General features: G+C 41.7%; 1 pseudogene; it reads left to right on the forward strand.

Annotated features, from left to right (window-relative positions):
• LOC108403857 (dynein axonemal heavy chain 9-like) overlaps window positions 1-16,660 on the forward strand; it is a 594,862-nt pseudogene that overhangs the window by 500,931 nt on the left and 77,271 nt on the right.

Below are 16,660 nucleotides of genomic sequence, written 5' to 3' on the forward strand. Positions count from 1 at the left end.
TAATATGTTTCAGGTGTGCAGCCTAATGATTCAACATTGTGAAATGACCACCATTAGTCTCGCTAACATCCATCCACACATAGTTGCAGTTTTTTTCTTGTAATGAGAACTTTTAAGATCTACTCTCTTGACAACTTTCAGATATATGATATAGTATTATTAACTATAGTCACCACACATTGATTACATCCCCAGGACTTATGTATTACACAGCAGGAAGTTTGTACCTTCTGATCCCCTCACTCATTTCGCCCACCGCCTACCTGATGAAGTGGATCAGACTGTAGCTCATGTGGTAAGTACTGCATCATGAGCCCAGGCAACTTCTGGAGTATCTCCAAACCCTTCTGAGCTTACAGGACTCTGGTATCTAAGGCTCACTTCCCCATTTTCTCATCATTTTCAAAGTTAACAATAAATCTTTAGTTAATACATAAAGAACACCTGTAAATCAGAGCATGGTAGTAAATCTGTGCACATTTTAAGTCTCTGTTTTGACAGTTTTATTTCACTTTTATTGCTAAACTGAAAGAAATCCAAGATGACTTTTCCTGCCTTACTTAAGGAAGGGTTTTGTTTGCAATTTCATGGCCCTTTTTCTCCCTATATAGTTATGTGGTATTTTCTGTTTATTTCCTATGCATTTTTTACAGAGAACTTATTTTTTTATTATACAAATAACATATAATGACATTTTCACTGTTAGAAATAATTCAAATAGTATAGAATATACAGGGTAAAGTGTAAAGGCACTACTTTCCACTCCAGCCCTAGTTCTTTCCCAAGAAGGAACTCTTGTGGAGTCATTTGGGGTGTCTCTATTCCTGTAGTTTTTTTATGCCCTTGTATTTGTGCAACCACACATATAAAGCATATCATTTTAAATACAAGCAGATAATGCAAACTTACTCTCCCGCGTAAAATGAGACCATTTAATGCCAGTATAATACATTGATACCTTGTTTATTAATGCTTATAATATTCTATGCAATAATTGAATTCTATTTAGCTATCCATTGTTGAGTGTTTAATTTGTTTTTTTTTCCAGTACAAATAGCCTTGTACATGCATCATTATTACATAGGTGCAAATATTTCTCTGGGTCCCATGAGAAGTGCATTGCTTGATAGAATAACATGGCAGGCCGAAGAATGCTTCCTCCACCCGCAAAGAGATGCACGTCCTAATCTCTGGAACCTGTGCATTTTACCTCATATGGCAAAAATGACTTTGTAAATGGGATCAAGTTCAAGGTCTTGAGATGTGAGGTTATCCTGGATTATCAGGTGGGCCCTAAATGCAATCACAAGGGTCCTTAAAAGAGGGAGATGAGAACATCAAAAGAAGATGACATGATAACAGAAGCAGGCTGGGCGTGGGGGCAGGTGATGCAATGTAGGGCCATGAGCCAAGGGATGAGACCAACCTCTAGAGGCTAGAAAAGGCAAGGACCAGATTCTCCCCAACAGCCTCCAGAAGTAATTAGCCCACCAACACACCATAAGGGTAGGATTTTTGACCTCCAGAACAGTAGGAAAATAAATGTATGTTGTTTTAAGCCACTAAATGTGTGGTAACTTGTTACAGAAGCAATAGGAAATGCATAGAAACAATGTGCTCCTTTTTTTTTTTTTTATAAATAATGCCCAATATCTGTCAAGAATGGTTATTCTTGTTTGTAAGTTATGAATACTGCTTTTCTTGCATCTTCACCAATGTTAGATATTTTCAATCACTTCAATTTTCCTCAAGAAGAGAGCAAAACATTATTCATCTTTAAAAATTTATAAGTGGTTTCCTTCTAATGAGACTGGGCATCTTTTCAGCTATTTAGATTCCTTGTTTTCTCTGTTGTTCAGAGTCTTCATCCATTTTCTTTTAGGTGGTTTCCCTTTTCTTATTGATTCATAGTTTTCCTTTATCATTTCTACTGTTAATCCCTTGGTATCCCTGGTTTATATGTTGTAAATATTTCCTCCCTTTTATTTGACTTTTAACTGAATATCAACAAGTAATATAAGCAGACTTTATAATCAATCAATTTTGAAAATTCTAGAGTCACAGAAATACATAGACTCCCTTCCTCCAGGACTTAAGACCTTTTCTTATGTAATAAGCTTGATACTAAAAGTGATTGAAATAGTACAAGGAAATAAAGCCTCAGATTACTCTAGTTTATGAATAATAATGTGTGACATCTATGTAAAATACTTGCAAATCACACATACTCTGCCACCAATGTGTAAGTCTTCCATAGAGAAGACTGTTCATATAGCCACACCCACCCACAAATCAAAGAAGAAAAGCTCTGGAGTCATTTTGAGGGATGTCAAAATGGCACTTAGCACAATTCAACAGCCATTCCTTATTAAAGCTCTTAGTGAAGTAGAAATAAACAAGTACTTGGATATTTTGCTAACAGATGGCAGTCAATCCCAATCCAAGGGTAAAACATCCTATCTAATGGCAGAACATTGCAGGCATTCCCATTTGCAGAAAAGGCACAATAATGATCCTCTTCACTACTATTACTAAAAATGTCTAGAATTTCTAACTGGTGCAATGATATGTGAAAAATAGCAACTATGTAAATATTATAAAATAGCAGACAAATGTATGGTTATTCATGATGTTCTAAAAATATAACAGAACAAATAAAAGGGAAGGGAGGCCTCTATAAAATAGTCCCTTAAACTTAATAGCTTTTTTAATATCAGCAGTAGCCAAATCAAAAATATATTTCAAAATAGCAGTAAAACACAAGGAACAAGTAAGCATAAATTAATTTGTTGGAACTGTTAGGCTGGAGAAAGGAAAAACAAGGACATGCAAACAGAACAGAGAGATGCCATAGGGGGAGAACAGACCAGACCCCAAAGTCCATGTCATATATGGAAAGGGGACAGCTCTCCCTGAATTCCATCCTGATGTGCCAGCTAAGACCCAGATGTCAGCCTCCTCCCTCTTGGAAAGAAAAAAGTTTCTAGTTGACTATTATGTCACCTTTAGCCAATCATACCTCTCAACACCCTAGGATAGCTTGCCCACTCCTCCCCCTCCTAATCCCTTATAAGTGCCCCACCTCCCTAACCGGGTGTGACTTCTCTGGCCTCCAGCAAGAAGGTCACAGAACCTCACCCGGGGGTATTTAAATAAATTACCTGGCCCTTTGTTGCCTCTCTTTGCCTACTTATTCAGGCTAGAATTTATCTTACAGGAACCATGCAATGAAAACTACATATCTTTGTTGAGGGGTATGAAACCAGGCACGGATAGACAAATATAAATACCAAATTCATGTATAAGAAGATCCAGTTCTGTATGGATGCTGCTACTAATAATTTAAAATTTTAATTTAACTCCTGTTTGATTTTTGGTTTATTCTTTTCTAACATCATTATAAGTTCATAGCATTTAGCCAGCTATTAAATATTTAATAATCTAAATGTCCAACAATAAGGAGTTAGCTAAATTATGCTTATCTAAATGAGAGAAAACAGGGCATACTTTATTGAAATTGATGCTTTACAAAAATAATAACATGAAAATGTTTAAGATATAGTTTTCAGTGAAAATCAGGTTCATAAATAGTACAGTGATTTGTATGTATATGTGTGTATATATATACACACACATATTGTTAGGGTCCAGGCTTCCGAGGCTTCCCCAGAGAACAAACTACACAGGCATAGAGATGTAAATTCAAGCAAAGTCTTTATTCAGCTAGCTAGCTGAGGTCCAAGTCAGCCCGATGCAGCGGGTCTCAACAAGGACCCTGAGCACTCAGAGCCAAGGGTTTATATAGCAATTTCAAAGCACTTAACTCATAGCAATTTTCTATAACTATACATTATTCTTGCAAGACATATATCCTGGGGTTAAGCAAGGGCAGGGTAAGACTACTCCTCAATGGTTAGGGAGGTTCTGCACGATAAGCTTGGTATGTAAGATTTACTGACCAAGGTTAGCTGACCAAGGGTCACAGCTGCCCACCACCCGGTGCTCATGATTAACTTGTTTTTCAAGGCCTTACCCAGGCCCAGGGTTTGTTTTTTTTTTGTTTTTGTTTTTTTTTTTCCTCTGAGTCACACTCTCAGAAAATGGTTTCTAGGTTTCTAAGATGGCTATGCTTATGCTAATTTACTAATCTTACTAATGCTTAGATTCTACATTTCCCCACTTTCCTTTGACCATTCCAATCATGGAATGTTTGTTTCTTCCTGCTGTGTGAGTGAATGATACTGCGGTCTCAGCATTAGCACCTGAACAGCACTCACTCTTTCCCTAACAAAGGCTATTAGCCGGTTTAAGATACAGGGACCTAAAGTGAGAAGCAGTATAAAAATAAGCAAGGGCCCTGCCAGGGTGGATATCAGGGTTGTAAACCATGGGGATTTAGTAAACTAGGATTCAAATAGCCCTTGGCTGGCCTCTCGCTCTCTCTTCCTTTGATCTGGTCTCTAAGTTTAGACATTGAATCTCTTACTATTCCGGAATGGTCTGCTGTTAAGGTTTAGCTAAGTTTTATTAGTTCTTTTTCCTGACTCTTAATGCTCTCTGCACTCCTTTACAATATGAATAAACCAGATATATGTTAGTTCATATATATATTCATTCATTATCTTTCTTCTCTGTCTCTCTCTCTTAGTCTGTTATATAATCTATATAGTGAACCTAACCAATGTTTATCTCTGGGTAGTAAATTCATGAATGATCCTTGTTTTCATCTTTGCCAAATATTTCATAATAAATATTTAGTTTTTAAATAAAAGGACAAAACAGTGTCACCTTGTAAAAGAGTTAACAATAAGGAAGAAAACAAAACTATAAAAGAACTAGCAAAATTATCATAAGGCCATATCAATGTTAATACCTGTGAAAGACCCTTCTAAGCATGGAAATAAAGGATGCTATTATGACATCATCTGGAAAAGGATTATTAAGTTTGGCTACATAAAACCTAAATTTCCATGTATCACAGAATGTCATAAACAAAACTTATAAATTTAAAAAAGAAAAGAATTAATACCTTAGTTCAGTGTGTCAGGAGCTCTTATAAACTGTGCTGGATCTCTTTGTATCCCCTCCCATTCTCTTTGCCCTTCCCCACCGTTTTTCTCTGTGACCTTGGAGAATGACTTTCATGGACACATTCACGGCCCCTCCTTGCCCTGTAGCTTCCAGGCATCTTTGGCCAAGATGAGCACCAGCAGGAAATTGCAGGAAGGGAAAGAGTGTGATTAAGATATTCATTCCTTTGGCCCCAACCTGCCTTCAGTTGAAGATTACAAGCTTCTGCCAGGTTTCCTGTCCATGGGATTGTCTCTGCCTCCAGGTGCTGCTAGCCACAACTTCGCATTGTTGCTTCAGGCCCAGGGGTGGACATGGAGCCACCCAGTTCCACCAAGCCCATCATTACTAGACCTGGGTAATACATTGTCTCTTAGGGTCCTTCAATCTATGCTCTCCTAAATGTTTCCTTTAGTTAGCTCTCCTGAAATTAGCCAGTGTGTTGTGTCATCTTTATGCCTGCAGGAATGCTGACTAATTCAGTAACCAAAAAGGAAAAGACAAACAGCCCAGTGGAAATGTGGGCAAAGGTCAATATCAAACAATTCATACAGTAAAAAAGTCAAGTAGCTTAAAAACATGGAATGTTTAGCATCACTAGTAAACATATATATGCACATATGTACACATATATGAACTAATCCAATGTTATGATACCATTTTCAGCCTACCAAACTGGAAAAAAAAAAGTTTTAATAATGTTATGAGATGTTGAAAAGGGTGGGATTGTTTATCCACTCTCTCAAACACCAGTGACTGGAACTGGAGTTTCTGAGAAATAATATGATCACATGTACAAAGAATACTAACATGTTCTCACCCTTTGACCCAGGAAATGGACTAATAGGAATTTATCCAAAATAAATAATCCAAGATTTTCACAAAGATTTATATTGAAGAATTTCTAGCAAAGTATCATCCATATGGTAAATTAAAGAAATGACCTAGGTTTCCAGAAAATGAATATGTTTGGCATAAATTGCAGTTCACTTACTTGATGGTATCCTGACTTTCAAAACCCTGTTCAAGAAGAGTAACTAGTGAGTTTCTCTCATACCTCTTTTTAAAATGATCAGTAAGTTCTGCCTGCAGCATCTCCAAAGACCCATTCACTGCTCACCACCTCCAGTGGCCCTGTAGGATCTAAGCATTCAGTGAAGACAACAGGTTAGCCTGTTAGCCTAAGCACAGCCATCTTGAGAAGCTCAGAGGCCACTTTCTGAATATGTTCAGAAAGCCCTTGAAAAACAAGGTGAAAAACAAGTTAATCATAAACACCAGGTGGTGGGCAGCTGCGGCCTTCAGACAGCTAACCTTAGTCAGTTAGTCATACATACCAAGCTTATCTTGCTGAAACACTGTATGGCTGAGAGTGTTCTTATCTTGTGAAACCCCCGGGATGTAGCACCAACCGAAGATTTATGCGTCCTTAGAAAAAAAACCCTGTTACGTGCTTGTAGAACAATACTGTCTTTTTAGAAAATGCTATAAAAACCTCCGGCTTTGACTGCTCAGGGTCCTTGTTGAGACCCGCTGCGTCGGGCTGATGCTTGGACCCCAGCTAGCTGGTTCCTGAATAAATTCCTCTTGCTTGTTGCATCAAGAGACGCCTTTCGTGAGTGATTTGGGGCGGCGTCCTCCTCAGGGAGAATCCAACAGCCCACTCAGCTTTAGTCTCCCACCTGGAGAACCACACATCTCTCTGATCTGTCCTTCCTGTCCACTCCTGCCCTGCCACAGTGGGTCCAGTCCACAGGGCAGCAAGCTCCCGAAGCAAAACTGGATCATTCCCCTCCCTGCCTAAAATCCTCCAAGGGCTTCCCACTGAGGTCAGAGTGAGATCAACACCTGCCCGTGGCTCTGGGTCCATCCCACCCCTATGGTCAGGCCCTGACTGCCTCTCCTCTCATCGCTACTCTCCGGAGCCCCACACCACACAGCATGGCCCTGCTTGTTCTGCTTCTGGCCTCTGCACTTGCAGACTTTCTGCCTGGACGGGCCCCCCTGCAGGCCTCTCTAGAGCTGTCTCTTTCCTGTCATTTGCATCCCAGCTGAAATGTCAGGTTCTCAAAGTGGCCTTCCCAGACCCACCTCCCCTGCCAAAATGGTTTCAGCACTTCTCAAGAGTCCACTATCCCATTTGCCCTCGTTTTTTACCAAAGCACTTCTCAGTATCCAAATCATCAAAGGTTTACTCTTTGCTGCTGATCTCCCCCAGCTACATGAGCAGAAGGACTTCGCCTTTCTCGTTCACCATTTTTCATGAGTGACAATGCGCACACATCTGTTCATTCAGTTATTCACTCAACAACCTGTTGACTGCTTTCTGTGGGCCAGGCCCTGCTCTGGGTGCATTGTAATGCTTTCGTGAACAAAGATCCCTTCCTCTATGAAGGTTATATTCTAACACAGGTGAAAGTGAGAGACAGGAAGCATAATGAAAAGTAATTTATACAATTGATTAAAAAATAGCAGAACTCTGTGGATAAAAAGAATAGCAGAGAGCAGAGTAAGGAAGTGCTCCGGGGCTGGAGCTGGAACAGCGGGGAGGAGGAGGCAGAAGGCTGGTGGGTGCAGTGTTGAAGGTGATCAGGGTGGACCTCCTTGAAAAGGAGACATTTGCATGAAAACTTGAAGGACAAATTCATCAGGCAGATACCTGGGAAGAGCAGTCAGTGCCCAGCCTGCCACAGCAAGCCCCTAAGGCGGGAGTGGTGTGGAAGGAGGGGAACATGCCTCGTGCTTGTCACTGAAAACCACACCTGCCAGCTGAGAAATCTTTCTTCATCCTGTGCCCCTATTCTGCCAATGAACCACATCCGCTTGCCCGTTGGGGATTGACTGCAGGAGCCCCATCTAACTAAAATCATTTCCCAGGACTTTTGACTTACAGTGGAGAAAAGACCACCTTCCTTTCTGGTTGCAAATGATGGATGGGAACCTGGAGCTGCCAAACTTACTCATACGATTTGATCGTTGACCACACATGTTGCTGAGTACTTACTGTGTGTTTACTTCTGTTCTAGGCACCAGGGCTACAGCAGTTACAAGACAGATGGGGTCCCTGTCCTCAGAAAATAGAGGAAGATAGTAATTCAACAGGAAAAGGTGGCAATCATTTCTGATTGCCCTGAGTTCTCTGAAGACAGTCATGGTGCTTGGGAAGGAAGTGACTGGGAAGGGGAACTTTGCAGTATTTCTGAGTGTGGGGCGTCTGAATTGGGATCTTGATGGATGAGAAGCGATCAGCCAAGCAAAGGGTTAGGAAGAGGTGTTCCAGGGAGAGGTCCTGCGGTGGGAATGAGCTTGGCAATCAGTATGCTGGAAAGGGAGGACTGTGGCTACAGCTTAGTGAAAGATGGAGAAAGTGATGCAGGGTGATGTCAGAGAGGTATGTCATAGGCCTTGTAACATGAAGAAACCAGTGTGTCAAACAGAAACCCGCTCAGGGAGAAACAGAAACAAGAGAAGGTCCAGAAAGTCCTGCAAGCATTCAAAACAGTGCGACGCCTCCTTGCCGCAGCTCCGAGCCCATCCTCCCAGATTCATGAGCCCGGAAAATTCCCATCTGTGCTCAGCTAGAGTTCTTGCCACTAATACCAAAAGGGTTGAGATCAATAGGTAGATGAATATGAATATAAAGAAGACTGGATGGAATTCAACTGAAATATTAACAATGATGCATCTGGGTTATAGAACTCAATTTCATCTTTATGCATTTTTATATTTTCTTGTTTTAGCACATGGAACTTAAACTATCTTAAAATTGTGGGGGTTTTGTTTCAAATTGCATTTTCTCACACTGCCCCCTTTCACCCAGAGGAGGCCACTATGATGGATCTGCTAGCCTACCACCCGCCAGCCAGGACTGTCCTTCCTTCCTGCCCCACTAAATGTGTCACGACAAAATGGGGCAAGTTTCAAAAGTACATGGAGTGTTTTCCTAGGTGCCTCCATTAGTTGCTCAAAATAATCCCCCTTGCCTATAGATTTCTAAGCCCAAGAGCAACTCACATTCATGTAGCACAGGTAGCTAATCTTTGAAATCAAGATTTTCTCCCACTCACAAAATCAGCCCCCAAAGCCAGGGCTTTTAAGGTCATAGGCTTTTCACTGGCAGTGACAACTACCCTTAAATCAACTTCATATGCATTTATGACACAATTTCACTCACAGATTGGTGGCTCCCTTTGCTCGCTATTTACAGATGAAAACACCGAGGCCTGGGGCGTTTAAGTAACTTGCCTGGTCAACCCTTCCAGCCACACATTCCTGGAGCAAAGGACAAACCTCCATCTAGCAGCAGCAGTGGCTGCACAAGTCTAGCTTTCTGTCTGAATCATTTCTCGGCAGAAAATGCCTCTTTGTTATCAGGACAGTCAAGTGTAGTTAGAACAAGTTCATGGAACAAAGCAGTTTAATTAAAGAAAAACAAATTAGTCAGGTCACGGCGCTATTCTCTTCAATCCAGGATGGAAATTAATTTGTAATAACTTTATCTTTTATTCATGACATGCCGCATGCTTCAGAGTATGTAGGCATTCTTATATTTTTCAGCTGAATGTAGAATTAATTGTGTGTCTCTAAAGCCGAGGCCCCGCTAACCGTTCAGGGGAGCTGGGAGCCCCTGGGGACTAGCTTTCTTCTCCTTCTGACCAGTCACCGTATTTAACATTCAGAGGGCTGCTGCCGGCTTCAGAGCAGCCTTCTCAGATTGATCACCCCAGAGTCTGACCCCGTTAGTGGCTGAGGACAAAGAAAGCTGTTCATTTTCCTCTAACAACCTCCCTCCCTCTTCCCAAACCAACCTAACAGAGTTGAAGTTGTTCGGTTCCCCGCCCCTGACCGTCAGCAACGTCAGCGCTGCGGTCATGGTCCTCATGGCCCCCGGGGGCAGGGTGCCCAAGGACCGGAGCTGGAAGGCCGCGAAGGTCACCATGGCCAAAGTGGATGCTTTCCTGGACTCGCTGATCAACTTCGACAAGGAGAACATTCACGAGAACTGCCTCAAGGCCATCAGGTCCTATCTGCAGGACCCCGAGTTCAATCCCGAGTTCGTGGCCACCAAGTCATACGCCGCTGCGGGCCTCTGCTCTTGGGTGATAAACATTGTGAGGTTCTATGAGGTGTTCTGTGATGTGGAACCCAAGCGCCAAGCATTGAGCAAAGCCACCTCAGACCTTACTGCTGCCCAGGAGAGGCTGGCAGCCATCAAGGCCAAGATCGCTATAAGTGAGGCCGGAGGCCCCTGTCCCCGCTGGGCAGCCTCTAATACACACGCTCTCCACCATTCCCCAGCACCAATGTCCTGATTTTTTTTAAAAACTAGGAGAACCAAATTGTTATGCAAAATCAGAATTTTCAGTAGAGGCAATTTCTAAAATTTATTTCTCCAACACTGTGTAGCCCAAACAAGACAAATCCCCTGGGCCATTGATTTGTACTTTGGTCCTAAAAGCCATTCTCCTTTTCCTTGGAGGAAAGAAAAGATGACAGATAGATACGTACACTAGATGAACACTGTTATCCACAGAGCCAACAGTTGTCTTTTTTAGCTACAAATGAAGTTAACATTTCTGCACATCTGATAGTGAAGAACAAAAGGTCAAAAACTGGAGGTTCTTTTTCTCCTTTGAAATGTATGTTTAGTGGCCTCCCTTCACCTTTACCTTTTATACCCTTATCAGTTCTGGCCAGCTGTCAGCCCGGTCTTATGCTCAGCAGTGTGGACAAGTGGACCTGCTGGGTACAACCAAAGTAAGAGGTAGAAACAGGAATCCTGTAGGATGGCATAGAAGCTAAAGATCCATGGGCAGACTTTAGTTCCGATCCAAGCTGTAATCATTCCTGATGTGCGACCTTTAGAATGGTATTTAAATGCCCAAACTTCAGTTTCCTTAAGTAAGATGGATAGAGTTAATGTCCCCACGTCAGGAGATTGCCCTTGGGATGACAGGAGAGGCGCATGCAGAGTGTGAGCCTGGATCCTGGCTGGTAGTATCCATGGGGCCCCCACCACTGCTGTGGTTACCGTGACCAGCACCACGTTCCCTCCACTCTCCTCCTGTTCCTTCTTCTCCTCCTCCAGCCACGTGTGCTCTCACATGCACGTACATGCTTGGTAATCGGTGACTACATGATCAAGTTCAATCCAGAACATTTCCTGAATCTTTCACTTCTACATATGCATTCTAGGAAAATAAGATTCTTGCTGCAAATTTTTTGTGATGATCAAAAGGGGTTTACAAATTGCAAAAAGTAAGATTGTCGATATGATGCCTGCTTCACAAGACATGGGTTTATTGATGGTTAGATTAAATTTGATGGCTAAAGGTACTAATTCGATAATTGCAACCAATCTCTATAAAGAAAAATGCTTTGATAAAGTGACTAATCTTTCAATATGTTTGCTTTATAAATCCAGATGTTGATGGGCATGTTTGCTTAAAACAGGTGATAATCACTGTCGCAATGACCCTCTTCAAAGAACACCAAGTACAAAACACCATAACATCCCTGTGACTGGTTTTTACAGGGAAAGCCTTGATAATTCCCATATTCTTCAGTCTCTTCCAGAAAAGTGTTACAAGAACTATATTTTCAGATACTTTACTCAAGTTATTTTAACTAAAAGAACATGTGGTGCAAAGGGAATGTTTTCAAAATGTTTATACCTATTCAGTAGCCAACATTCATACGATGGGCCTACTCAACCTGTGATATCTTACAAAAACTTGGCTACCTTAGGGAGGCATTTTTTTCTGCCAAAATAGTTTTTGAAAAAATGTATTCTTGCTTTTAACAAGCTCTTTTCCATCCTTTGCTTATTCACATGTCTTTCAATATCTCAAGAGTTCAGACACTCCCTGTTAGTAATAGCAGAAGAAATAGGCTGCCACTGATCACTAATAAGGAGGCCTGCCCAGGACAAGGAAATTCTTCCCTATATACCACTGAGGCCATTGCCAGCCTTCTCCAGTTGCACATCCCACCAAGCCTTATTTTTAGCATTTTAGGATAATTCCAAATAAAGAATTTTATATTCAAGATGCATAAGGTAAAAAAAACGCATATTTCAAAACAGATTATACAAGGTGATTTCAATTTGGTCATATACATATATATAAAATTAAAATACATGGAAGTATGGATTGTGATGGTTAAATCTGGGTGGTCTATTTTGGATTCTTTTTATCTATGTTTCCTTATTCTCTGTAATGAACATACGTTAATGGTGCAGTTAATAAGAACCATAATAAGAAAAAGAAGTAAGGCCTTTTCATTGAGCATGTACTCACACATAAAACACCAGATAGTAGAGAAGGGCTTCTAACGAAAACAACAGCATCCTTGCTGTTTTATCCTTTTGTCTATTTCAGCACATTATTAATGCCACTCAGAGCTTGCTACCCAGTGGCCTAATGTGTTCCATTGACCCACATATAGTGTTTGAAAATGATTTAATTAATTTCCAAATTTAACACAGCAGGAGAATTTTGTAAAAACCTGCTTTCTGGCCAGCCTTAAAATAATTAGAAGAATCCCAAATATCACTGACTGACCCTGGAGTTAAGGAGTGGTTTTCCATTCAAGCAGACTGTTTTGCTGCATTTTTTCTTAGTTCCCACCACATCCTACTTTTTTCAACACTAGACTTCCCTGACCAGTTTACATTATCTTCTGGCCTCTACTCATGTGAACTGTTGACTGCTGTCTGTATACTGTGCTGATATCCCTATTTCTTGATGTCTCTTATTCAGGCAGTTGACTTTCTCCTGGAGGAGGCTCTGCAATGTTCATCCCCACGTCTTCCCAGTATCATTATAACAACTGTTTTCAGATGGTGCAGCCTCCATTTCCTGCTCATCCCAGAGAGGTGGTTCCCTGGGAGCCCTCAATTTTCAAGATGAAGTTACTGCCTTTTCCTGCAGTAATTCCCCCTACCTTCCACCTCCCAACTTCTACTATCATTATTTATCATTACTTTTGCTTTTGAATCACCAAGCCTGATAATATCTACATTCTGTTCTGTAACCAAAATCAAGTGTCCCATGCTTTGTCCACTGACTGATTCAAAAAGGTGAAAAATTTGTAAATTCCATTTCTGTTCTCTGAACCTGGCTATGTTGTTCATTGCAGGTCTAACTGCTACACTAGAATTTCATTTCCTTTTTTTAAAATACAATCCTTGTTGCCTCTGTTCTTTCTGGTTTCCTCTATTGTTTTTGCATAGCCTCAATTATTTTTGAAACTCACCATCCAATCCAAGATGATGTTGTCTCCCTTTGCCCCCAAGACCTTTCTCCCTCGTACCCAACTCAGAGCTCCAACCAGTGCTGGAAAGCACACATTCACTTTCTTGGGTTGGTTCCAGTGATTTCTGGGCCCCATGCCCTCTCCCTTGTTGCTTTTCTTCTCTTGTTTTGCTGTGGGCCATTCTTAGGTAACTTGCTCAGAAATGTTAGGTAAGAGGTAAATTTTCCAAATGATTCCAGTTTGGAAAGGTCTTTATTTTTAAACTGAGCTAAGAATTTTGCCAAATATTGAATTCTGGTGCCAATTTTTTCCCCTTAGAATTCTGAGTGTTTCATCCTTTTGTCTGGTAAAAAGTCTGATGAACAGTCAGGGACCCCATTCCTTGGTTGACAGACTGTGTTTCCACCTTTCTGGAAGTCTTTGAATTTTTTCTTTGTTCTTGGTATCTAAAACTGCCCATTGGTTTACTGAGCTGCTGTTCTTTTTTTATTCATTGTGTTTGGCATATAAAGACTTATTTTTCTCAGCTTTGGAAGAGGATTCTGTATTATCTCTTTGATAACACCCCTCTGTTTCCTTTTGGATCTAATTTTCTGGAATGCATAATGGTTAAATATGGGACCTTCTCATGGGTCCTCTGTTTCTCTCATCTTATTTTCACTTGACATTTTCTTATGCTTTCTAGATTTCCTCAAATTCATCTTTTAACCCTTCCCTGGAATTTATTATTTTTTATATTAACACTAATGATAATTTCCACAACAGTTTTTGGTTCTATGTTTCTTTTACTAGCATCCTCTTCTTGTTTTATGGATGAAACATCTTCATTCTCCCTAAGAAACTCATCATGAAGGATTTTATGCTTTGTTGTTGTCTTTGTACTAAAGTTATCTCTATTTCCCAGGTTACTTTTTCCCTCTTGTTTACCTTAATCTTTTTTACCTTAATCTAGGCTTTCATCAAATGTCATCTTGTCCTTTCATGTTTTTGAGAGTAGTGATCAAAAGCGGATGATGGATCTGCAGGCCAGGGCAGAGCTGGTTTAATGGCAGAATTTGTTTTCAAGGTCAGTTGAATTATACTGGATGCACCCTAAATGCTGGCATATGGCATCCTTTCTCTGTCACTATTGAATCTCCTGCTCGTGACATAAATGCCTGGTAGCATTGCGTGCTGGGCATGGGGGTGGAGATACAACGTGGAGGATCAGCAGGCTTCCAGTTCACCCTCTTATTTTTAGCATTACCTCCAATCACAAATGACATTTCCAATCCCCCAGTGTGTACAGGGCTTTGTGTGGTGGATCAGCTTCCCCTTTGTTGACTTAAGGCCAAATCTAAGTTGTAGCTTCCTCCTCCCTGCTCTGGTAGTTTCCGCCCCTCTACCAGTGTGGTCTTCCATAAATCTATGGGCACCCCTCACCTTCCAACGGCCCTCAGCAGTTGCTTGCTGTTTGGGGCTGATGACTTTTTAAAATCATTTCCTAATCATTTAAGAGAAGTCTCAGGAAGAAGAGGAAGTAAATGAGTGTGGCCTGTCTGCCATTGTTAGTTGGATGGCTTATCACCTGCTTTTCAAACTGCTTAGCTATATAAACTTGGTGCATTATTTATTTCCCTTATGACTTGGTAATGAGTGACAGAGCAGCCTGAACCCCAGTTATTGCATATACATGGGGCATATTTGGAGGTATCTGCCATGTGTCTGTGTGTCTTTGTGTATGCAAATATGTATTCTGGGGGCAACAAAATCTATGTGCTTCCATTCTACATTCTTAATAAACTCTGAAAAAAAACTGAAGCCACATCTTGTAGAGAAGTGTTCCTCTACTTTGGGATAATTGGAAAGAATAGATGGGATTAAGTAAAACTTATCACGTGGTCCTAAGACCTTAAAGCAAGAGGAGGACTTGGGTTGCAGACAGACATGATGCAGCAGATGGGCCCCCTGGGGGTCCTTCCCACCATTTTCAGGCCTCGCCAGGCTCCAGGGCTCCAGGACAGTTTTGCTTCTAATAGGAGAACCTGTACTTTTGGCAGGTTACTGGAACCCATTTTTTCCCAAAACAAAGAGAGACAGGATTTGTGCACCTGGTCCATGTCCATCACCCCTCCTAGCCCTGAACCAGTGATGGAAGTGCTGGAGTAGGAAGAGCCCTCACTTGGCAGGACTGCTGTGGACGGCCAATGGGACCATACCTGAGATTGCCCCTAACTGCTCTCCTTTCCTTCCCTGTGCTGCCTTCCCCAGTCCCTTATAGCTTCCCCCTTCCTTGGATCCTACCTCAGAAGCTGGAGGTGACTTAGGGTGATAGAATTACTGATAGCCCTTATGTTTCTTCCTAAACAGCACCTTAATGAAAACCTGGCCAAACTCACAGCCAAATTTGAGAAAGCAACAGCAGACAAACTCAAATGTCAGCAGGAAGCTGAAGTGACCGCAGGCACCATCTCCCTTGCAAATCACCTGGTGAGTGTGAGCCTCAGCTGCCTGAGCTTTAATCATATTAGCAGAGCTTGTCAAGTGCCACAGAGGTGCAAAATAGATGAGCACAGCTCAGTGAGGCTTTGACTTTGGGGGAAATATTAAAATGTGCTGGGATGCAGGGACTGAACCCTGAGAAAAGTGTGATGCATGCCCTTGTCTGGTCAGCAGTTTGCCTTCAGAGATGGTTGAGAGGATGGTAACACTGGCTCTGTCAGGAGGCCCATGGGAGCCGTGCCATGCTTATATACACATGCACCTACCAGAGGACGCATTACATGGCAAAGCTAGCGTTTGATAGGCAAAATCTGAAGCTCTTTTCAAACCTGTGCTATGTTTAATAAGGGTGTGACCAGGATTAGGCACTGAGATAGAAGCATGAGACCAATGGCCAATTGACCCTGCACATTTCTAACCATGACCTTGCCCATAGGTACACACACACACACACACACACACACACACACACACACACACACACACACACAGATCTGGCCTCTTGATAAAATGAATCTGAGAGAGCAGGATGCTTCTATTATGGGTGTCTGCTGCTGTATAACAAACTACCCTAAACCTTAGTGATTTAACACAGCAGCCATTTCATTATATCTGGAATTTAGATTAGGAATTTGGGCATGGTTCAGCTGCTGAGCTGTTCCACTTCATGGGCACCTACTAGGACTGAGGTGTTACTCAGCCAAAGGCTCAGTTGGTTTGGAGGGTCCAAGATGGCTTCCTTCGCAGGCGCCTGGGCAGGGAGGACTGGAAGGGTGGGCTCAGCTGGTCCCCTCTCCCTCTGTGCAGCCTCGGGTCTCTCCAGCACTAGTCTGATGTCTTACCTAGTGACTCC

The sequence above is a fragment of the Manis javanica genome, chromosome 4 (assembly GCF_040802235.1).
Source record: "Manis javanica isolate MJ-LG chromosome 4, MJ_LKY, whole genome shotgun sequence".
In the NCBI taxonomy this organism is placed as follows: Eukaryota; Metazoa; Chordata; class Mammalia; order Pholidota; family Manidae; genus Manis; species Manis javanica.